Raw genomic sequence first — 24,059 nt, 5'->3', positions numbered from 1 at the left:
TGTTGAGTAAATGTAAGTGATTGTGGTTCACTCATCCGAGGCCTGCAAATGAAATCTGCTAGCACCACAGCACTCATCCTTGAAGCCATCCCCAACACGCTGCACTTAGTGCTGTCATGCTGACGGATTGGTTTTTAAGGTTCATTTCTTCAGTTGCTTTGAATATGTATGGTCCACTGTAGGCATGTTGTAGTGCTCACTTAAATTAGGGGGATTACATGTGCACAGTTTTTAGAAAGTGCCCGGGGTCTCTAAAGCTTCTCTCTCTCAAGTGAGGGAGTAATAAGAAAATAAGTGGTGATGATGTCCCAAGTCAAAGAAAACGGTCGCTCCAGCATGAAATGTCCTGGGAAGGGGGGTGGGGGTCTTACCATCTTCCCCACCTCTTCTCTTTCTCTCTCTCTGTAATTGAGGGATTTATTTATTTATCGATTTAACCTCTGAAATCGTAACCACTCTGAGATGCACAACATCTCTGGCATGAAAGACTGTGATAAGAAGCGGAAGGGCTGATAATTCAGGATTCTTCCATGTCACAACAACAGAAATAGGCCACTTTAATGCGTTACTTTGTCATGTTGTCCTGGACGTGGCAGCTGGCCTTTTTCTCTCTCACTGAGGATGTGACAGAAAGCAGAGGGCTGTGATTTCAAATGAATTCATTAAAGGAAACATTATTGGAACAAGTGTGACAGTTTAAATATCCTGAGAGCCTAATCATGGAATAAGTCATGAAAAGGAAAATGTAAAAATTGAGAGTTGTAATGGCCTACGATGTGTGTTTAACAAAAGAATTGTCCTCTTCACCAGTGCTACTGTATAAATGGAGAACTGTTAAAGTTCTAGTGTGGAGTGTTTTATTTTATGGGGCAAAGATCTGGACAGCAAGGAAAGCAAATATCAGACGTCTCAAACATATTTCTCTATTATAAAGGGAAATCCTGGGTTGAGACTTTCTCTGAGATAATTTCAGGTCCCCGAGATGAGACTTTTTGCCAAGAGATTTTGCCAAGTCCCGCCCTCCTCTCAAACATTTACAAACACGCTCACGGTCCAATCACTTCTCATTCGTGTGAATGCTATTGACAGACACAGTTCCTGCGCTCTCGGCTGCAGGCGGGGTTGGAAATAAAAGACAGAGTAGAAGACAAAGTAGAACATCGAAAGACGTTCAAAAACGTTGGCGCGGTACACATGCAGAGCAGGTTAGAGATTATGAAAGTACTAAAATTCGAAAGTCTCAAAATACTGATAGTAAAGTGTGTGCAAAATGGGGGTGATATGATCACTCTGGCTAGCGCGAGTTAGGAGCCTGGCAGCTGCATTTTCAGACTAACTGAAGGTATGAGTGAGAGAACTTGCTCAGAGTATTACAGTAATCTGTAACTGTGCCGCTAACGTTAAACAATGGTGTGTCAATAACTCATATGTCGAACATCCAGCAGTCACGTGTTAGCAAGCAGGCAGACATTGTGGTTAACAACAGCACACCTTCTGCAATGCAGAAAAACTGAAAACGATGTTGGGCACAACACAAAAACTGAACACAAGATGGTGCCTTGGTAACAGCACTTAAAATATCAAAAACAGTCATCAAATGCTTCAAAATACACAGAAAACTAAAGCAAAACTAGATGTGAGCATGTTCCAAAACTTTCAAATTACAGTCTCTTAGAAGACAATGAGTGTCTGAACTAAACGGTGTGCTCTCACTTCAGTCATATACTCCAGGGTGAGATACCGTAGCTGTCTCTCTTGAGTTCAAATTGCATGAGCTGATCTCCGTAAAAATATTCTTTGTGAATGAAAATTATGATTCTGGACACGTGGAATGCTAAAACGTGTCTCATGGCTATTTGAGCATTCTTTGGAAGTTGTTTAATTGTCCAGTTGCTCTCTTTTTTGGCCGGCTGTACGTTTGTTTGTGAAAACGATGTTGTACACAGAATACTCTTCTTCAGGTGTGGTTCAATTTCAGTCCACGATATGTTTAACAAGTCTGGATCCAGAGCAGCCATTGAGCAAATAAGCTGTGTGCTGTGTTCACTCAAAGGCGGCTGCACTGTAGTCCTGTCTTGCTGTCATCTTTCAGCCATGTACCTGTCCACATTCTTACTGATTTACATGTCGAACTTTTGAAGATGCAGGAGTGCTAGGATTGGTGAGAGTATGCCACATCACACTAATTTTAGCCTCACAATGGAGATTACAAACACATTCACAAGCATTTGCCATTCACATTCGTCCATCTTCCTTACCCACTTATCCAGGGCAGGGCTGTGGGGCAGCTGGAGCCTATCCCTTCAAGCATTGGGCAAAAAGCAGGAACAATCCCTGGATAGGGCGCCAGCAGTAGCATTTACCACAACTTTCCAAAGTGATTTTCCACATCAATGAGAGCAGACCCCCAACTAATAATTTTGAGGTGATCTACCTTGATGAAAGTGGAAATGTCCTTAGCATTTTTCTACATGGCCTTGCAAGTGTTCTTTTGAGCTGGAGTGTTTATGAAAATCTTTGCCACCCCCTGTTTGTGGCCTGTTTCCAGTTGTGATTCCCATCTCCCCACCCCAACTTTGAATGGATGAAGGGACAACAAGCTTTGCCTCCAGCAGTCTTTCCAACCCCGAAGACAGGGATTCCAGATGCCTGTTCCAACAAGGTGATGAGTGGTGCTTTTATAAAAGTGCAGCTGTTGGCGTTTGCGGTGGCCTTTCCCGGTGAGAACATGTGCAGCCTGAGGATGCATAACCCCGTTCTGCAGGGGCACACCAGATGTCGCTCATGCAGGGGCCTTGTGGCATTGCCTGCCAGTGCTCTCATCCTCTCCTCTCCTCGCCGAGTCCAGCTTCTGCCTGCTCGGCCCCTCTTGGGAGTGCAGACTATGTGCACGTGCTGTGCGTCTTCTGTACTTAATTACTGCATGCACTACCTAAATGTATTTCACTTATTAGGCTCCTGTCTCTGTCTAAATGGGAAGCGAATTAAATATCGATTACGGAAGGAGCATTACTCTGACTATGTGTAAGTATCAAAATGTAATTATGAGCAATCTGTACGTATTAGAAGCAAATTTAAAAAGAGCATTGCAGAGTATGCGCTTTCTGCACCAGTCTGTGTTTGCTGTGTAAAATCCCAGACTTGGGATCATTCACACTAGTGGCGCCAAAGTGAATTTCAATCTGTACGTACTGTTGGTACCCCTAAAGGTCCCATTATCTTTATACAATTCGTTATAAAGCAATAGAGCTGGGACCTTTTCAAAAAATGCAAATCAGACATAAGTGTGTCTTTCATTATGAAACCCAATGCTAATGCAGGCCCTTCGTTTGACTTGAAATGGGTCTTTCCAAAATGCAGGTGGGTTGGCAGTATACACGTAGTGCAAAGTGTGGCATGTGAGCGGGTAGAGAGATCTGAGTTTCATTGTTAAACTAATGACTTGAAATGAATAAGCAGTTCCTGGAAAACTCTTTGGAAGCAAGTAAAGGGACGTGCAGAGACCTTTCTCCTAGTATGGAGAGCAGCGTGAGTTGAAGCACTTCAGTGGCTGAGCTCTCTCTTTGCAAGATACACTGTGTCATGCAGAGAGTTAGAGTGTGAGCTCCTTTTCAACACTTGTTCTTCTCTCTCTCTCCGTCTTCACCTACATCCTTGATGGCAGTGGTGGAAAGACCTGAGGCTTTCTTCTGGAGGTGCACATGGAGTGATGTTAATCCTCTGACAAGATGGGACATTGCCTTTCCTGCAAGTGACTCTGACCCTTCTGTTGTCCCCAAGACATAACACTTATGAACTGAATTAAAACAAGACCCTGCACTGGAGGAAGGGAACAGAGAAGATGGAAGACTTCTACAGAATGTGTATACACAATATATAATAGCAGCAGTATTGTCACACATACTAAAACCTCTGTTCAGCATCATTCTATTAAATGAGTAAAAAAAATAAACAGAGAGTGGAGCTGCCATGTTACTCCTAGATAACAACAAGAGAATTGAGCTGAACAAGGTGGACACTTTGGCATTGGACCACAGACACTTTGTGTTTCAGCATTTGAGCAGGGAAAGACGTACAGCCAACTGAAAAAAAAAATGAAATCATCACAAAAGTGTGGATTATTGTTGACATACCCTTGTGTATATATATATATATATATATATATATATAAAACATGCGCACACACACACGTATGTATATATATATATATATATAACATGCGCGCACACACGTATGTGTGTGTATATATACAGTACTGTGCAAAAGTTTTAGGCAGGTGTAAAAAAATGCTGTAAACTAAGAATGCTTTCAGAAATATAAATAATGATTGTTTATTGTTATCAATTTACAAAATGCAAAGTGAGCGAACAAAAGAAAAATCTAAATCAAATCAATATTTGGTGTTACTACCTTTTGCCTTCAAACCAGCATCAATTCTTATAGGTCCACTTGTACAAACTCAGGGATTTTGTAGGATTCTAGTCAGGTGTACGATCATCCAATTCTACCAAACTGGTGCTAATGATCATCAATGTCACACGTAGGTTGAAACACAGTCATTAACTGAAACAGAAACAGCTGTGTAGGAGGCTTAAAACTGGGTGAGGAACAGCCAAACTCTGCTACCAAGGTGAGGTTGTGGAAGACAGTTTCATGTCATGGTAAGATTGAGCACAGCAACAAGACACAAGGTAGTTCTACTGCATCAGCAAGGTCTCTCCCAGACAAAGATTTCAAAGCAGACTGGGGTTTCAAGATGTGCTGTTCAAGCTCTTTTGAAGAAGCACAAAGAAATGGGCAACGTTGAGGATCATAGACGCGGTGGTTGGCCAAGGAAACTTAGTGCAGCAGATGAAAGACACATCAAGCTTATTACCCTTCAAAATCGGAAGATGTCCAGCAGTGCCATCACCTCAGAACTGGCAGAAACCAGTGGGACCCAGGTACATCCATCTACCATCCGGAGAAGTCTGGCCAGAAGTGGTCTTCATGGAAGAGTTGCAGCCAAAAAGCCATATCTCCGACGTGGAAACAAGGCCAAGTGACTGAAGTATGCACGAAAACATAGGAACTGAGGTGCAGAAAAATGGCAGCAGGTGCTCTGGACTGATGAGTCAAAATTTGAAATATTTGGCTGTAGCAGAAGGCAGTTTGTCCGTCAAAGGGCTGGAGAGCGGTACAATAATGAGTGTCTGCAGGCAACAGTGAAGCATGGTGGAGGTTCCTTGAACGTTTGGGGCTCCATTTCTGCAAATGGAGTTGGTAGATTTGGTCAGGATTAATGGTGTTCTCAATGCTGAGAAATACAGGCAGATACTTATCCATCATGCAATACCATCAGGGAGGCATATGATTGGCCCTGAATTTATTCTGCAGCAGGACAACGACCCCAAACATACAGCCAAAGTCAATAAGAACTATCTTCAGTGTAAAGGAGAACAAGAAGTCCTGGAAATGATGGTATGGCCCCCACAGAGCCCTGATCTCAACATCATCGAGTGTGTCTGGGATTACATGAAGAGACAGAAGGATGTGAGGAAGCCTACATCCACAGAAGATCAGTGGTTAGTTCTCCAAGATGTTTGGAACAACCTACCAGCCGAGTTCCTTCAAAAACTGTGTGCAAGTGTACCTAGAAGAATTGATGCTGTTCTGAAGGCAAAGGGTGGTCACACCAAATATTGACTTGATTTAGATTTAGATTTCTCTTTTGTTCATTCACTGCATTTTGTTGATTGATGAAAATAAATATAGATTAACACTTCCATTTTAGAAAGCATTCTTTGTTTACAGCATTTTTTCACACCTGCCTAAAACTTTTGAACAGTACTGTATATAAAATTTTTGCAATTAATGTGTCCTCTTTAATGCATTAACAGATATTGTCACATCCAGAGCTGGCAATGAGGCAAACTCCTCAGGCAGTGCTTTGCTCAGGGCAGGCATTGTATTTTTCTTTTTTTTTTAACATTACTAAATAATAATACAAATAAGTGTGTACATAAAGAATTACATACACATCCAGTACTCTATATAGTAACTTTCCCATATAAATCTACAGTGGCCATGGTTTTTCATTTTACTTTGATGTTTGAGTTTAAAAATGTTATAAAATAAAATTTTCATTTAAATGTTTAGCATTTGGGTGGTGCGGTGGTAGCGCTGCTGCCTCGCAGTTAAGAGACCCTGGGTTCGCTTCCCGGGTCCTCCCTGCGTGGAGTTTGCATGTTCTCCCCAAGTCTGCGTGGGTTTCCTCCAGGTGCTCTGGTTTCTTCCCACAGTCCAAAGACATGCAGGTTAGGTGCATTTGCAATCCTAAATTGTCTCTAGTGTGTGTGCGTGTGTGTGCCCTGCAGTGGGCTGGCACCCTGCCTGGGGTTTGTTCCTGCCGTGCGCCCTGTGTTGGCTGGGATTGGCTCCAGCAGACCCCCGTGACCCTGTAGTTAGGATATAGTGAGCTGGATAATGGATGGATGTTTAGCATTTCATATTATGTAGTTCACAACGATATGCACATATCAGTATGTTGTACTGGTGTTCATTTTTCTTGATTTTATACATTCTGACATAGTTGCAGGGGAGAGGAAGGAACAGGGGTAGGTAGGGTGGTTTCTGACATGTCTGGTGCAATGCTAGAGAAAGGTAAAAATATCGCTTTTTTTTTTTCTATTTCTTCTTTCTCTAACAAGATTGAAACAAGGTCATATCACATAAGTGCTAAAAAGTTATCTTTGAATGGCACTGAAATCAAAGTAAGTCTGTAGTACCTCTGTATTTAACTTGCCAATCTGCCAGCCAACTTACAGTGCTGACTGCCCTAATATAATGACAAAATTCTGCAAAATAGAAGTGTGATGAGTTAAGTTTGCAGTATTTTCGCTAATTTTTGCGAAGAACGCAACATAACCATCCAAGTAATGCACGGTGTCACTTTTTAAGCAAGACTGCACACTTTTTGTAACCCAAAAAATCCCAAAGTGTACCCCAACTCTTCCACCCACAAAAGCATTAAATTTCTTAGATGTAGTAAACTTGCTAAGCTGTCTGCACAATGGTGATCACAGAGCTGCTTTTATGGCGGCTTCTCCAGGTAGTCCCATCCTCCTCTGACAGGTCTCGGCCACCTGAGGAGCGTGTCTCTCTCAGGTCTGGACCCAGATGCACTACACTGTTATTTCCACGGCACACCAGTTGAAAAACACTTGAGTATAATTCTCAAGTCGTTGATGGTGATGAACAATTGAGGATGTCATTTACAGAGTTATAACACCAGTTTTAATGTACAGTATGCCTATTTAAGAGATGCTTATTCTTTCAATTAAATCAGTTTTCATTTGTGCATTCAAAGTCAGCAGTAGTTTCAATCATTTAATTTTAACTTTGACACATCTTTTGTCTCATATGCTATTTCAATTTGAGAATTAATACATTGACCTTGTTTTCTTACTTTCTTCTTTTCAACTTGCCTTTTAGGAAGGCATTCACATTCAGATTGTGCTTGCTCAAGTAGTATTTTGTTAAAAGTTTGTCATGACTCTACATTAAATGTGTGATTCAGTGTGTATTTACTGTACTTCATTTTTATTTACTTCATTTTATAATTACATATTTTAATGTTAGATGTGATTAAATGCGATTAATTAGTTATTTTTAATTGATTTGACTATTGGCTCCGGCAGACCCCCGTGACCCTGTGTTCGGATTCAGCGGGTTGGATAATGGATGGATGGATGGATGATTTGACTTGGTTAACAGCGTCTCAACTAACGACTTTAATGAAAGAGCTTCAATAGAGGTACAATAAATGAAATCAAATAGTGTCGAAACACTGTTGTAAATGGTCATATTACAGTATTACTATTGATAATATATTATTGGTACTGTACTTGAATAAATGATTATTAATTTATGTGATGTATGTGTTATGATAATATTGGGTTAGCTTAAGGTAGGTTACGTCAGAACAAGTGTATACTTGACGCGTGATTGTGGCGAAAATGACATAAAGACACTGTACATGGAATGCAGCAATGCAAACATGGCACCTTGTATCCAAGTCAGTGCAGTGAAAAATGACATCAGACAGAGAAGCCCACCCACTTAATAAACGTCAATGTGCTTAATGACGAAATTGACTTAACAACGCGCTGGTTGGAACTGTATGCCTTCATATATATAAACACCCTTGTTCCTGTCTTAGAGGGTGAACCCCTGGTGTCGATTGATGTGGCCTGCACAACTTCAAGTCCTTCTTATGATTTTCACTGTAGACACAAATTTGTTTACTCTTTAGCATAAGGTTGTAATTTCTTGCATAAAATATTGTTTGAAAATGGCCTAAAAATAAGGATTTTTGGGTCAAGGGTCCAAAAATAGGGGGAACCCTAAAAAGTTTGTTGTCTTGCATAGCTAGTCGTCAAGATGAGTCGAATCATCATTATATCATTTGTGGGGGAGTTCTCATACCCTGAGTCAGTTTGCCCAAATATCCATTTTGTGCTGCTTATGTGGGTCACGGGGAGAGTAGTCTAAGCAAAGTTGCCTGGATGACCCTTTTCCTCACCCCCTTCTCTAAATCCTCCGTGAGAACACCGAGGCATTTCTAGGGCAGCTGAGAGATCTAATCTCTCCAGTATGTCCTGGGTGTTCCCCAAGGTCTCCTCCTCACGTTGTTGACACAGGGAATCAATGGCACCCAAACCGAAATTCTACTGGCTGTTTAAGATGAAAGATACTTTGAGGATATCTGTGGTGAATTGCTGTCTCGATACTGTGAGTACCCCAGATGAGTACCTGCTGTAATTTAAATCTGCATATAACAGTGTCGGCACGGTGGCGCAGTGGGTAGTGCTTCTGCCTCGCAGTTGGGAGATCTGGGGACCTGGGTTCGCTTCCTGGGTCCTCCCAGTATGGAGTTTGCATGTTCTCCCCGTGTCTGCGTGGGTTTCCTCCCACAGTCCAAAGACATGCAGGTTAGGTGGATTGGCGATTCTAAATTGGCCCTAGTGTGTGCTTGGTGTGTGGGTGTGTTTGTGTGTGTCCTACGGTGGGTTGGCACCCTCCCCGGGATTGGTTCCTGCCTTGTGCCCTGTGTTGGCTGGGATTGGCTCCAGCAGACCCCCGTGACCCTGTGTTCGGATTCAGCGGGTTGGAAAATGGATGGATGGATGGATATAACAGTGTCAAGGAGATGGTTACATTATTTACTGTCTTTAAAGGATGTTTGGTCCTGAAGAAGAAAATCAAATTCTGAAAAAATATTGGCCGAAGAAAACTTGATTGGATGTTAATGATCGGACTCTTTTTCAGATTCTGTTCCCTGTTAATATCTAGCTTGAATTGTTTAATTTAATATACTTGTAATAACTTCTTGCACTGCTATGACCGCAAAGCACAACGAGAAGCCTGAGGGCTCAATATTGCAAGCTGTGTAGCTCAAATGCATTGTTTGTTTTGTTGGTTTTATGACAAATGTGTTTCAGTTACTTATTTTAAATATATTCTGATGGTTTTGGTAATTGTTTTTAATACTACAGTGGCTTTCTTTAATGAGATGGACGGTGGTGTATAAAATAGTTTCCTTGTTTGGATATTAGTATACATCATTTTACTCCTTTCCTCTGCCGTCAGGTTTTAGAGTAAATCATAGCAAAGAAACTTAACTGATTAAAGTAGTAAATAATTTGCAGATTATTATTATTATTATTATTACCATTATTAATCATAATTAATTCTTTACATTTATATAGCGCTTTACTTACTACTCAGTGAGGACTGAGGCCACATACCTGTTCTTGTTCTCCTAGACCTGAGCACAGCACTTGACACCATAGACCACAGTATTCTTATAAATTGCCTTCAACAGTGAGTGGGCCTCTCGGGCTGTGACTTAAATTGGTTTAATTCTTATTTAACAGGTAGAAAACCCTTTGTTAGTTGTGGTGATTGTAGTTTGGAGGCCCATAATATTATATATTGTATTAGGACCTATTCTCAGCCCACTGTGATTTTCAAGGTCCTTGCTCCCATTAGGCCAGATTATCTCAAAACACAAGGTGAGCTACCGCAGCAATGCAGATGACATGCAGCTTTACTTATCTATAGCACCTGATGACCCCGATGCTCTGGCCTTTCTGACCCAATGTGTGTCTTGTGTTTCCAAATGGCTGAGTAGTAACTTCTTCAAGCTAAATAAAGAAAAAACTGAATTGGCAAAAATGGAAGTAGCAAGGGTATTTGAAATACACTTAACCCCAGGAGAAAGTAAAGAATTAGGGTGTAATCATGGACTCTGACCTAAATTTCAAATTGCATGTTAATCAGATTACTAGGGTTACATTTTTCCATTTAAGGAACACTGCACAAGTTAAACCCTCTTATAACTCTGGAAGATGCCAAGAAATTAATCCACATTTTTGTTTTTAGTCGGCTAGATTGCTGTAATACACTCCTGACTGGACTGCCTATGAAAGACATCAATCACTTGCAAGTAGGGCTGAATGCAGAAGCAAGAATGTTAACCAGAAAAAGAACATATGAGCAGGTCTCACCAGTCTTGGCGTTGTTACATTGGTTACCCGTGTCTTTTAGAATGGACTTTAAAATACTACTACAGATATATAAGGCCTTAAATAGTCTGCTCCTTCTTCTACCTTGGAGTGTCTGTCCACTTACACTCCAAGTCGTAACCACAGATCCTCTAATGGTCATCTGTTTATTATTCTAAGAGCCAACCACAAAAGAAGTGTTGAGACAGCCTTCTGTTTATAAAAAAAACTCCTAAAAACCCACTTTATAATTTAACTTTTTTGTAGGTACAATGTAGTTCTACCCTTAATTAAATAGACTAGCCAACATAGTTATGTATTGATGGCTGAACACTTCCTGAAAGACACAGTTGGTGTCTTTGGGGTTGGTTTTGAGGATACGACTGTAGGTGAATGAAAAGATGGAACTCTGGAGAGGGCAACATACAATACAGCATTTTACATGCTGCATACAGCGATTCACATCGAAGGATAGACACTGCTAAGACCATGGGATACCCCTCGCAAACTGTTTTACACGCTACATATAGCGATTCACATCCACGACAAACAAATTGTTTTACACACCACATACAGCGATTCACATCCACGAAAAACTGTTTTACACGCTGCATACAGCGATTCACATCCGCGACAAACAAACTGTTTTACACGCTGCATACAGCGATTCACATCCACAAAAAACTGTTTTACACGCTGCATACAGCGATTCACATCCACGACAAACATGCTTCTTCTTATGGGGTGGGTTTGAGGATACCACTGTAAGGGAACTCTGGAGAGAGCAACATACAATTGTCCGTGACTGAAAACTGGAGGACCGCTGCCGCGCCCCCACCTCCCAGAGCGAGGGACGGGGCTGGATGGCAGTTGCGCGCGGAGGGCGGAACGGGGTGTGAGGGGAAGGACGCCCAATGAGGACGATGTATTGATGGGTGAACAGTCATCTCTTAGTCATCGTTCAATATGCACTGCCTGCTCATGTGCCCACCCCTAACTCCTCACCTGAATTGCTTTTGTCTGTGTACAGTCCACATGCACTTCTGAGTCACGTTGACTATTCATTTTCCAAACACCACCTCAGTCGGTTTCGCATCTGCTACAGTCCACATGCACCTCTGAGCCACGTTGACTTTTCATTGTTCTGTTTGTCCGGGTCGTGTGAGGTTTCCCGTGTTGAGTCTAATTAAGCCAAAGGCTCCACACCTGGTGGTGCCTTCCGTCAATTCCTTTAAGTTTCAGCTTTGCAACCATTCTCCCCCCGGAACCCAAAGACTTTGGTTGCCCGGCAGATCATGGGAATAATGCTGCCAGATCGCCAGTCAGCATCGTTTATGGTCGGAAATACAATGTTATGTGATCATCTTCAAACCTCCGACTTTCGTTCTTGATTAATGAAAACATTGTTGGCAAATGCTTCCGCTCTCACGCGAATTGTTGGTGGGCGGGGCTCTGACGTGTGTGTGCCATGGTCGGCTGCTTAGTGAATTGTTGGTGGGCGGGTCTCTGTGAGTTGGCGGGCGTGGCCGTCTTGCATGCGTCTTGCTTGCCATGGACTTAGTGAATTATATATATAGATATGTATAGAATTATACTCTTCAATGAACCTGCCATCTCTATTAATCTCTACTTTTTTCTGTTTTCTTTTCCGATCCTTCTGTGGTGGCATTCTGCCTGATCAAAGTCCTGTGCTGCTGCCTGTAATGTTTGAAATGGAAGTGGGTATCCCTACTTGCCCCAAGGCCCATTGCGTCGACTCCTCAAAAACAAAGCCTAAAAACTAATAAGGAACGACTTAAGGACATTTATGTTAGGTAGAATCCCCAGTGGTGTGGGTCTGGCTGGTCTTTTGGCCCACCTTGAACCCCTGCAGATTTTTTTTTTCTTCAGCTTAACTGGGGTCTTTTTTATCATTTTCCTGTCCATCCTAGACAACTGACCTTATCATCAGTCTTAAATCAGTCGCTCCTTCATTAGATCTAACCAATTTAATGAGCTTATTGTATATTAACAGTGAGAACAAGCCACGTTTATTAATGCAGTGCCTTTCTATAATGAGCACCACGTCTCTGTGCTTTGCAGGTGTAAAACTGTAGCCCCACTTTTTATTATTTTAATAGTCAGGTGACTTTATCAGGACCAAGTGTGACTAAATGGGCCACTTTGTCCTTTGGGGTTAATTTCTTCAGCTTGTAGCTACTAGAACACAGAGCTTCCAGGTTTCATGCTGTGGTCAGCCTGTTTTATTTATTTTGCATTCCTCTTTATGTGAGACTAACAATTTTACATTTGCTTTGAAACATATAAGAAGTAGGAAGTTTATGATGTGTACTATGTTATGTACGCTAAGTCCATAAGCAGGGTGTTTGCTGGATGTAATGTCACATGGTAAGTCCTTTTAGGAACTAACATTAATCCCGTTTAATGAAATTAAACCTTGCTCCTTTTCATTTGGGTCTTCTGCAGTGGGACTCCTTGGTCTTTACCCATATCTCACAGGAATTACAGTTGGTTTTGTTAAATGAGTCAGGTTGTTCAGGATAGAGTTCAAAAAACAGTTTATTGCGTTGTTATGTTATTACCATCTTGCACAAATTTGCGAAGTTATACAGAGAAGCCTGCGCAGGCAGTCTTGTGAGCACACAAACAAGAACATTGAGGCCCTTTTGATGAAAGGCAGAGTGAATCTCACTGCTTTCTAGTGACTTTTGCCAGGTGGCCTCTGAACACAGTCCTCTGATTTCTTCTGAATATGAAACCCAGTTGTCACAAGGACTTATTTAGCATGCCCGTCTAGTGTGTTTCAGGCTCCAAGCAGGTTCTGGGTTGTCAGTCAGCTAGCCGCCTATGCCAGCCTGCCTCTCCCTAGTCTGTACTCAAGCCGTTTCAGCTGCGTGTTGCCTTCACTTTGCCAATTACCCAGCTAATGCAGCCTTTCATGAGCGGTTACTGTTGTGACATGTGTGTGTGTGTGCTGGAGATCCGAGGCAAATTGAGGCAAAGCTACAGTGTCAATGTGGAACGTAAGCATTTAGCTAGCGGAGACAGCTTGTTATGACATGAAGTGTGCTTGCATCTCAGGAGCCGCACATGCACAATCCTAGCTTCGGCTCTTTGAGACAGTGCTGGCGCAGCGCTGAATCCAAACGGACCATTTGCATCAGGCTTTGAATAATTCACTCCATTATTGCCTGTCTGGACTGATAACTGCACAACTAAACCAGACAAGTAGAGCCGGGCTGCCGTTGTTAGTCTTGTCAGGCGCAATTGAGCTATGGCCCGCCGACAGGAGCGAGGGGCGTGACGCTTTATTTTGTGACTCAGTGGCACAACATGTTCAGCATTTCTTTGTCTCTTTGTGCTTCTCTTTCTTTCTAGAGGTTTCCAGCCTTTATGTTTTTTGGGGTACCATCCCGTCTCTCCTTATACAATGCTAAAAAGGAAAACTGTATTTTACTTGGCATGATAAAACACTAAACTGGAGTTAGGACGACAGACTAGTACACACACAGTTATTCAAAATGTAAAAAACAGTCACACGAGTCACACAATTCTCATTCACTTGTGATTCTGTAATGTACTATGTTATTTTATTATAGATTTAAAATGTATAATGTATATGTATGTATGATATATGTGACTTATTGTCATGTTAAATATATAAATGATATAGACATCATTTGTACATATACTGTATGGAGAATTGTGCAGCTTTGTTATATTGTTACAATGAAAATCAGTTACAAGCAAGGTTCTTCCGTTAATCTGCCTGCTAATTTAAAATTTGAGTGTGGCCCATGGACTGTTTTCAGTTTTCAAGAGTTGTGAGACGTTGATCATGGTGCTATTTAATGATTTATATGGCAAAAGCAGATGTGATGTACTCTGGGAGATCATAGAACAACCTGGGTTAATGGCTCAAGATGGAATGTGAAGACGCAAAGGAGGAAACCATGGCTGCCACCTGCTTTAACTTTGCCACTGACCATCTACTGGAAGAATGTTCAGTAGCTACATGAGCTAAAAGTGGACCGTTATGGCATGTACAGTTAGGTCCATAAATATTTGGACAGATACAACGTTTTTCTAATTTTGGTTCTGTACATTACCACAATGAATTTTAAATGAAACAACTCAGATGCAGTTGAAGTGCAGACTTTCAGCTTTAATTCAGTGGGGTGAACAAAACGATTGCATAAAAATGTGAGGCAACTAAAGCATTTTTTTAACACAATCCCTTCATTTCAGGGGCTCAAAAGTAATTGGACAAATTAAATAACTGGAAATAAAATGTTCATTTCTAATACTTGGTTGAAAACCCTTTGCTGGCAATGACAGCCTGAAGTCTTGAACTCCTGGACATCACCAGATGTTGGGTTTCCTCCTTTTTAATGCTCTGCCAGGCCTTTACTGCAGCGGCTTTAAGTTGCTGTTTGTTTGTGGGCCTTTCTGTCTGAAGTTTAGTCTTCAACAAGTGAAATGCATGCTCAATTGGGTTAAGATCAGGTGACTGACTTGGCCATTGAATAATTTTTCACTTCTTTGCTTTAATAAACTCCTGGGTTGCTTTGGCTGTATGTTTTGGGTCATTGTCCATCTGTATCATGAAATGCCGCCCAATCAATTTGACTGCATTAAGCTGGATTTGAGCAGACAGTATGTCTCTGAACACCTCAGAATTCATTCGGCTGCTTCTGTCCTGTGTTACATCATCAGTAAACACTAGTGTCCCAGTGTCACTGGCAGCCATGCACGTCCAAGCCATCACACTGTCTCCACCGTGTTTTACAGATGATGCGGTATGCTTTGGATAATGAGCTGTTCCACGCCTTCTCCATACTTTTTTCTTGCCATCATTCTGGTAGAGGTTGATCTTGGTTTCATCTGTCCAAAGAATGTTTTTCCAGAACTGTGCTGGCTTTTTTAGATGTTCTTTAGCCAAGTCCAATCTAGCCTTTCTATTCTTGAGGCTTATGAGTGGCTTGCACCTTGCAGTGCACCCTCTGTATTTACTTTCATGCAGTCTTCTCTTTATGGTAGACTTGGATATCGATACGCCTACCCCCCGGAGAGTGTCGTTCACTTGGTTGGCTGTTGTGAAGGGGTTTCTCTTCACCATGGAAATGATTCTGCGATCATCCACCACTGTTGTCTTCCGTGGACGTCCAGGTCTTTTTGCGTTGCTGAGTTCACCAGTGCTTGCTTTCTTTCTCATGATGTACCAAACTGTAGATTTTGCCACTCATAATATTGTAGCAATTTCTCAGATGGGTTTTTTCTGTTTTTGCAGCTTAAGGATGGCTTCTTTCACCTGCATGGAGAGCTCCTTTGACCGCATGTTGTCTGTTCACAGCAAAATCTTCCACATGCAAGCACCACACCTCAAATCAACTCCAGGCCTTTTATCTGCTTAACTGATGACATAATGACGGACTTGCCCACACCTGCCCATGAAATAGCCTTTGAGCCAATTGTCCAATTACTTTTGAGCCCCTGAAATGAAGGGATTGTGTTCAAAAAATGCTTTAGTTGCCTCACATTTTTATGCAATCATTTTGTTCACCCCACTGAATTAAAGCTGAAAGTCTGCACTTCAAATGCATCTGAGTTGTTTCATTTAAAATTCATTGTGGTAATGTACAGAACCAAAATTAGAAAAAAGTTGTCTCTGTCCAAATATTTATGGACCTAACTGTATAGGCTCGGCAACAACCAAAGCAGTGTGCACTGAAAAAGCAGAAATGACTTGGGGCTGGGCAGCTGGCAATCACAGAGATAACAAAGAAATCTGCACTAACAAGTCACAAAGGAGGATGTCAAGATGTTCGTCTCCATGAAGCCAGTGAGACTGTGAGTCATGCTGCATGACAAAGATCCCAACCACAAATAACTGCAGAATGAACAAAGTGAAAGAGCTTTCGTGTTTAGGATTGGCAGAGTAAAAGTCCTGATTGTTACCCAGCTGAGATGATTTTCCATGACTGTTTCACGCAAGAAAGCAGTTTGGGGTTATAGACTAACGTGCATAAATATTGCTTCTGAAGGAGGTGAGTCCCCGTGACCCTGTGTTCGGATTCAGCGGGTTGGAAAATGAATGGATGGATGGATGGATGGAGGAGGTGAGTTCCACCATCTTATACTAGACCTGTAGGTTCCCACAGTTTTTTAATTGGGACTTGGCTTAGCATCAGTTCACATTTTAAACAAGATGAGTGCTCGAGTACAGATCACTCTAAACTACAGCCACAGTTTTTCTCTATCCTGGATACGGCCTTTCTCAAAGTGATCTGCCCTGCCATTTTATGTAAAGTTCTATACGTCGTCTATGGAACTGGGCAGACTGGCGGGACTCGGGTTGCTCACAGGCTGTTATTAGTGATGAGCCAGTGATTTGAGGACAGTTGAACTTGCAGCAAAACTTGGCTTTTCACTTCAAGTAATATTGTGAGCATATGTCGTTTCATGACAAGTGAATTTCACACTATTGACCCAGGAAGAAAGTTGTTGGGTATATACAGTATAGAAGCCTTTTTTACTTTATATTTCCATCTCATGGTAATCTTGAGACAGTTCTGACGTAGGGACTACAATTCCCATCAGGCAGCAGGAATGCACTGGGGCCAGCGGAAGGACACTTTGATAGTGAGCATAAAGTTCAAATAGAAGCAGCAAAAGTGGGGTTTCATCTAAAGGCGTTTTTACACTCCTAGTCCATTTGCTTTGTTCCAAGTCAGAGGATGATTCGTTACTTTGTTTCAATTTCCAGTTAGTTCACTTGAGTTTCATTCATACTACAAACTTTCAAGCCAACTAAACATTTCGTAAACACCCCGTGTGTGTCTTGTGGACTTTTTTTCATTGGCAATAAACACTTTTATAACAAATATGAAACTGCCACAAAGGGTCAACAGTAGTTGCGATTGCATACTGATGCATTTTCTATAATTAATTGTTTTAGTTACCAAACTGTAGCACTGTGAGCAAAACAGTGATTAATTGAAAACTGGAGACTATTTTAAAATTATACTCTACTACACCAGTCATTTGAAATAGGCGCGCGTACAGGAGGCAGCCTGCTTTGTCGAGGGCATCCACTGAGGGTTTGCTTCAGTTTTAGGACAGTAGGCATGTCACTGCGAGATGTTGCGTATTTACTCTTCAGTAGCCACCATATGGGCAAAACTTCAGTTTAGTTCAGGGGTGTCGAACTTCGGGCCTGGAGGGCCGCAGTGGCTACAGGTTTTCATTCTCACCCTTTTCCTAATCACTGACCAGTTTTCATTGCTAATTAACTCATTTTCCCTCCATTTTAATAGCCCTGTTTTTAAGGAGTTAGTCCTCTGAATTTATTCGTTTCTTCATTAAATGAAAGCCAAACAGAAATGAGATGTGAAACAAGCCGACAGATGACCAGCTAAATTGGGATTTGAAACTCCAACCAATTTTCACTCCAACCAATCTCTTAATGAAAAGCTGATTCTTGCTGTTAATTAAACTCGTTATTTAATTCCACAGCTTGTTGCTGCTCTCATTCTGCTACAGCAGACATTTCTAAAACTGTTGATTTTCTGTTTTTTCTAAGAACATCATCAAAATATTTTGGTGACCTGAGAGATCAACCTTACTGAGAGCTTCGCGTTTTGTTATTTTCAGATATTATGTGCTGAGCACAGGTGAGCTGGTCATGTGGCGGCTTGTTTTGTGTCTCATTATTTTTTGGCTGCTAATTAAGGAAAAAGAGACAACTAAGGCGTCTGAGTCAAGTTAATTAAATCTATGGCAAAAGAAGTTAATTAGCAGCAAAAACATGTCACAAATGAAGAAGGATAGAATGAAAACCTGCAGCCACTGCGGCCCTCCAGGACCGGAGTGCGACACCTGTGGTTTAGTTTATCTCAAATCACACATCTGCTGTAAACTGTCATCTTTTTTTATTTTGGAATATTTGATTCAAATTTACTACAAATGTCAATGTCAGTGTGAAACAATGAGAGGATGGGCCACTTGTGTGCATCACTTGGGTACTGTGAGATTTAGGGGTCTGTTTGTGTCTCGCCTCCTCTGTGCGTGTGTTGATCGACCCGATCACAAATGAATCCACACCATTTTGTTTTCTTTTTTAAAAAGTGACCGATAAACTGTGAGCTTGAATCAGGTGCTAAGGCAGTGGTCTCAAACTCCAGTCCAAGAGGGCCGCAGTGGCTGCAGGTTTTCATTCTAGCCTTATTCTTAATTGGTGACTTTTCCTTTTATTTTAATTGACTTGTTTTTTTAAGATTTGTTCCCTTGAATTTCTTCATCGTTCCTCTGAATTGCTTTATTTCTTTTCTTAAATGGCACCCAAACAGAAATGAAATGTGAAGTGAGGGAGCCAACAGGAGGCCAACTAACTCAAGGCCTTAAACTCCAACCAGTTGATTAATTAGGCGCCGATTCTTCTTGTTAATTAAACCCGTTCTTTAATTCCATGGCTTGTTGCTGCTCTCATTATGCAATAGCAGACATTTCTGAAATTGTTGATGCATTCTTTTCTAAGAGTGCTGTTAAAATGTTTTGTGGACCTGAGCAGATCGACATTTCTGAGACCTTCACCTTTCTTTATTTTCAGATATTGTATGATGGACACAGTGTGCTGGTCATGTTTTGGCTCATTTTGTATCTCGTTATTATTTGGTTGCTAATTAAGGAAAAAGAAACAATTAAGGGGTCTGAGCCTTCAAAAGTCAGTCAATAAAAATTACTTCAGAAAAAGTTAATTAGCAGGAAAAACAGGTCACTAATTAAGAAAATGGTTAGAATGAAAACCTGGCGCCAATGTGGCCCTCCAAGACTGGAGTTTGAGACCACTGGGCTAAGGTTTCTCTGACTGGGTATGTAATCGTATAAGTTATTTTATACACATTGTATTACATTTAAACCGATATATGGATTTATTGCCACCATTTCATTGTTTTCAATGCTTTGTTATACTGTCGACTCATTATGCTGTGAATGACATTCCCTGATATTGTGACCACCATGGAATGCACAAACTGTTTCCCTAAGGCATGGCATTTCCTGTAGTTTGATTGGTTTATACCTCATGTGGACCATTCCAGGGTTCGCTTGTTGCTTCACTGAGACCACCTTTTCCAAAGGGTCTCGGTCCAGTTATTTTGGTCCACACCTACCTAAAGTAACCAACCTTATGGTTGAATCGCACTAGAGTCTGAAAAAAGTCACCAAATGAAATCGGTGTGACCACATCTACAGCATTTTCTTCCGTTGCCTTGCTGGATTGCAGCTTTCGTGTATGAGTTTGTCTTTTTGTCTCAGCATGGGTTGTTCTTGGCCATGTTGAGTTTCCTTAATATGCTTAGACCCTTTTCTGAAAACGTGTGGTTCCAAAGAGGTGGGACAGTGTTGCTAAACCCACTAAGGCACAATGTTCTGTTTTTCTACTCCTCAAACCGGAAAACTTGAAATATTCAAAAAATTTCACAGTCAGTTTCACAAAACTATAAGCGAAACTGCAAATCGTCTGTTTCTGTCCTCACTACCTGTTGTATTTTTCATGTTTAACTTTGACGTACAGAGTGAGATTCAGGTGGTCAGATGAGGACAGTGAATTTTATTGTACTATGAACACATGACAATAAATCTGAAATGAAGTGGTGACACTACGTTTTTTATAAAAGCAAAGTTTATAATTATATTAAAAATGTCCCCACTGTCGTATACCTGCACATCTTTACTAAGAGCAAATGAAGCAAAGCCCCATTGAAACAGAATTAAAAGTAATTTATAGCACATGAAAGAGAAGAATAAGGATGGTGTCAGTAACTTTTACTGTTTCTAGGTGGTATTTAAGTCCATTTTAGAATTCTGCAGTTGTAACGTTAGGCTTTGCATTATGATTTGTTGCAGTATTTTTAAACCATCTTTGAATGACTCCCATTTAAGTTGTCTTAATAAAATTAACGAGTGCCGCCACTGGCGCCGTCTCCTGTGCTAATAAATCGCCCTGCAGCACTATTTGTGACCTGGCCCCCCACAGCTGATGCTCTCCGTGGTCCTTGGTTATATGGAGCTCTGTAGTCTCGTGGGGCCAAACGTGATTCTCAAACATATGAGCACATATCTGGGAACTCCACATTCAAACGTTTGTAGGGAACAGTGGTGAAATCTGCTGCTGAAAGGGCTCCAGCCACACGGTTTCTTCCCAAAAACCCACCCTCCATTTCCTCCAGTCCGTGCACTTTAAACAGCTGAGGCTTCAGGGAGAGAGGAAAGAAACTCAGCAGCACAAGGTCACTGAAGCTTAAAGATGAATTTGAGCATTGTAATGACAGACAGACGACACACAAAGACCACTGCAGGCAGTGGGCCCCACGCGTTTGAGAAGTTCTTCTGACTTTTTGACTGCTGCATCACTAAATGGCATAACAACGGTAAGCAGAGTTGAGATAGGCATTGTGGTCTGTGGATATATACGACATGTTTAAACCCTGAAGCCCTATTTTGTCACAGCATGTTTGCATTTCTAATTAGATTAAATGTTATCTTTCTTTAGTTATTCATTTAAACGTGAGGTCAGAAGGTGGATTCTGTGCTTGTGTCGTTAGGCAGATCTGTTGATTCAGACATCTTGAGTACCAAAATCTGCTTCTCCTGTGGCTCATCATTATGAACTCACCTTTTAACTCCGTTTTGATGGGATGTGACACTTTGTTTATTTCAAGCACATATTTTGCAATTCATACTTTCACAAAGGTAGCTGACATTTTTATATCGGCTCTGACACTACTGTTGTAACTGAACAACAAAGAGCCCATCTGGCACCTGCAGCAACATATCATCCAAGTTTACCAGTCAGCCATCGATCAAAGCCATTGAATTCCAGTGCATAATCTGAATTTATAGATTAGGTTATTTTGATGTTTATTTTTAACACATACAGTGTGCTCTCCACACATGCGACGCACATTTCTATGTCTAATAGGAGTTTTTTTTGTGGGCCTTTTTGGCTGTACATGGTTCAGTTCATCGTAATCAGAAGCTTGCAGTCTGTTGGTGCAGGTTAACGAGAGCAGCTCTGATCTTTGCAGTTCAAAATCACAGCCCCTGCTTTAAGCGTCGCCGTCACAAGGTGTTGGATTGGTTTAGAAATGTGACACTCAGTGAGCCGTCTGCTTGTTCCCACCCGCTTTTAAGCAAACTTCACTCCTTGTTGTTAGGTATTATATGCCTGGTTGTGCGAGATTAAGCGCATTGTGATGGTGCTTAGTGTGAGAAAGAGAAAGACTGCGTGGTTGATTTAAGGGCTTTCCCAAAGCTCCGGCGTAGACCTTCTTCCCACATCCACGTGGGCTTTTCACTGGCACTCTGCCTGACTGATATATACAGTTGATTGGCTTCGCTAGGCTGGCTGTGTGCGAGTAAGTGAACTGTGTGAGTGTATCTTATGATGCACTGGCAACCCCTTGGTCGGTTCCTGCCTTTCACAATGTGCAGACAGACTGAACAAATAATTGATTTCAATAAAGAAAGATTCATGAAGCCCCTAGAGTTGCCTGTACTTCTCTTGTCTGTGTCACTCTGGGTATCTGAGAGGAAGACCATTTCAGGCTGTCAGAAAGAAATCCCAGAATGGCACGAGTTTCCATGTTTGGCTTCATCCAGATGACAGCAGACAAGTAGAAGGAGGACAGACCCGCATGCCCACCTTGCTTCACTTACTGCCTCTTATCCTGTTTCTTTCTTTCTTCTTTTTTTTTTTTTTTTTTTTTTTTTAAGAAACTCGTGACTCTTGTAACGTTACCCAAAGCACCTTGCTAAGTTCTTGTTAATTCACCCCGGAGTTGTTAAAACGCCATTTTGGCAGCTCTGCGCTGATTAACATAGCCAGCGTGATTTGGAATAAATCACATGAATCCACTCTTAATTATCTGCTGTCTGCTCAACGCGCCCTTTGAGTGCGTAGCCCCGCCGTGGCACCAGGACCCTTCTGTGAGGCACAACTGGGGATTTTTAATTAAGACAGGAGGAAGGAAAAAAAAAAGAAGAAGAAGGAACCTCTTGAGGATGTCATTGGCGCTCTTCTGCCCTTAATTATTCCTGCCGCAAATAATAATAAATGCATAATATATGAGGAAGGCGAGCCGAGTGACCTTTGTGACGCGCTGCACTGTCGGGAGCACAGCATAGATGGGGATTAGAGCGAGGGAAACTTATCAGGTAATTATTTGTCTCGACTCCCTGAACTGAGATGCAGTGGCTCAGATGATGGCTTCCTAGTAGTTAACCTCTCCGTCCCCCTGAATGAGGTGCACCTCTCCTGCCCTCTAGTGCCACTGCAGTATTCACGCACCCCGGTTGGACCGCAAGCCATTAAACACTCGTGGATTTTCTAAGGAGGGCTGCTGTGTCCACAAAGCAGTTTAAACATCCTCTCTGTGGCACAAGTTACGTTTGCATATCTCTGTTGTTTCACTTTTCCTCCCCGTTAGCCAACATATTTGCACAGTGACAAGGGGGATGGGTGGGTCATAAACTTCCCTTTTTATTTCTCTTTCGAAAGAGAAGGTAAAGGCATTAGCAAGCAGTGTCAGAGTGTACAGATGTATTTATTTATTTATTTGTGCACTTTTTTTTTTCTCTTCCTCCAGACACACTGTACTGTTCATAGCAAGAAAAGAGATGAAGCAAAGTCAGCAGAGCGTCTAGCCCTAGCCGCAGCGCGACTCTAAGTGGGTGAGTAAAAAGCCATAAAAGCTGACTCTTTGAGCCTTGTGGAAACATCTACAGCAGCAAAACCCTAATAATAATTTACTCTTTCACAATGAGTGTCTTACTGGAGCTGCATGGTGAAGTGAAGAGTTCCTCCATGAAATCGGGAGGACTGCTAGGTGGAGACAGTGGGGTGGGTAGTGTCAAGCGAATAGCACGCCAGATGCAACACCCTTACGCACCATGGGACGCTGTAATGTGCATGGCGGGGTGGCTGCAGGTTTTTGTTCTAACTCACTTTCTTAATAAGAGGTGAATTATTGCTGATGAAGCACTTATTTCAATGCTTCACTTTAGTTGTCTCGCTTGTTAAGATTCCTCACCTTTAATTGATGAATTTAGTGTTTAACAGCCACAGTCTCTGTTTCTGATGACCCTTCTTTAACAATATGATGGAAAGGACAAAGGAAACGGCAGTTTTCCATCTAGCGTGTTTCCATTTATACCTGTGTGGAATTGTCGTGCATTCTCTGCTTTAATCCCATATTTGGAAAAAAAAAACTGAAGAGCAAAAAGTGAAGGACTGAGGATAACTCATCCGTTTTGAGGACATCCTTGAAAAGAAAAAAAAAAATCTACACTAGAAGAATGGCCTGACCTGGGCAGGGTTAAAACGCTAACAAATCGTGAAATTCTAAAAACAATTGGTAAGGATCTCTAATTTAACAAATGAGTTGGCACAATAACCTGCAGCCACCATGGCCCACCAGGTCAACATCACTCACCGCTGGTTTAGAGGACCCT

General features: G+C 41.6%; 1 protein-coding gene across 1 annotated transcript in view; it reads left to right on the top strand.

The window, feature by feature from the left end:
- Positions 1-24,059, top strand: part of LOC114666349 (alpha-(1,6)-fucosyltransferase-like) — a 362,150-nt gene that overhangs the window by 164,419 nt on the left and 173,672 nt on the right. Inside the window, 1 exon segment of the mRNA XM_028821169.2 lies at positions 23,195-23,279. The gene's annotated coding sequence lies outside the window, so the exon portion shown is untranslated.

This window comes from Erpetoichthys calabaricus, chromosome 16 (genome assembly GCF_900747795.2).
Source record: "Erpetoichthys calabaricus chromosome 16, fErpCal1.3, whole genome shotgun sequence".
Lineage (NCBI taxonomy): Eukaryota > Metazoa > Chordata > Cladistia > Polypteriformes > Polypteridae > Erpetoichthys > Erpetoichthys calabaricus.
Note: the sequence above shows the minus strand (reverse complement) of the source record. Positions and strands in the feature narration are given on the sequence as shown.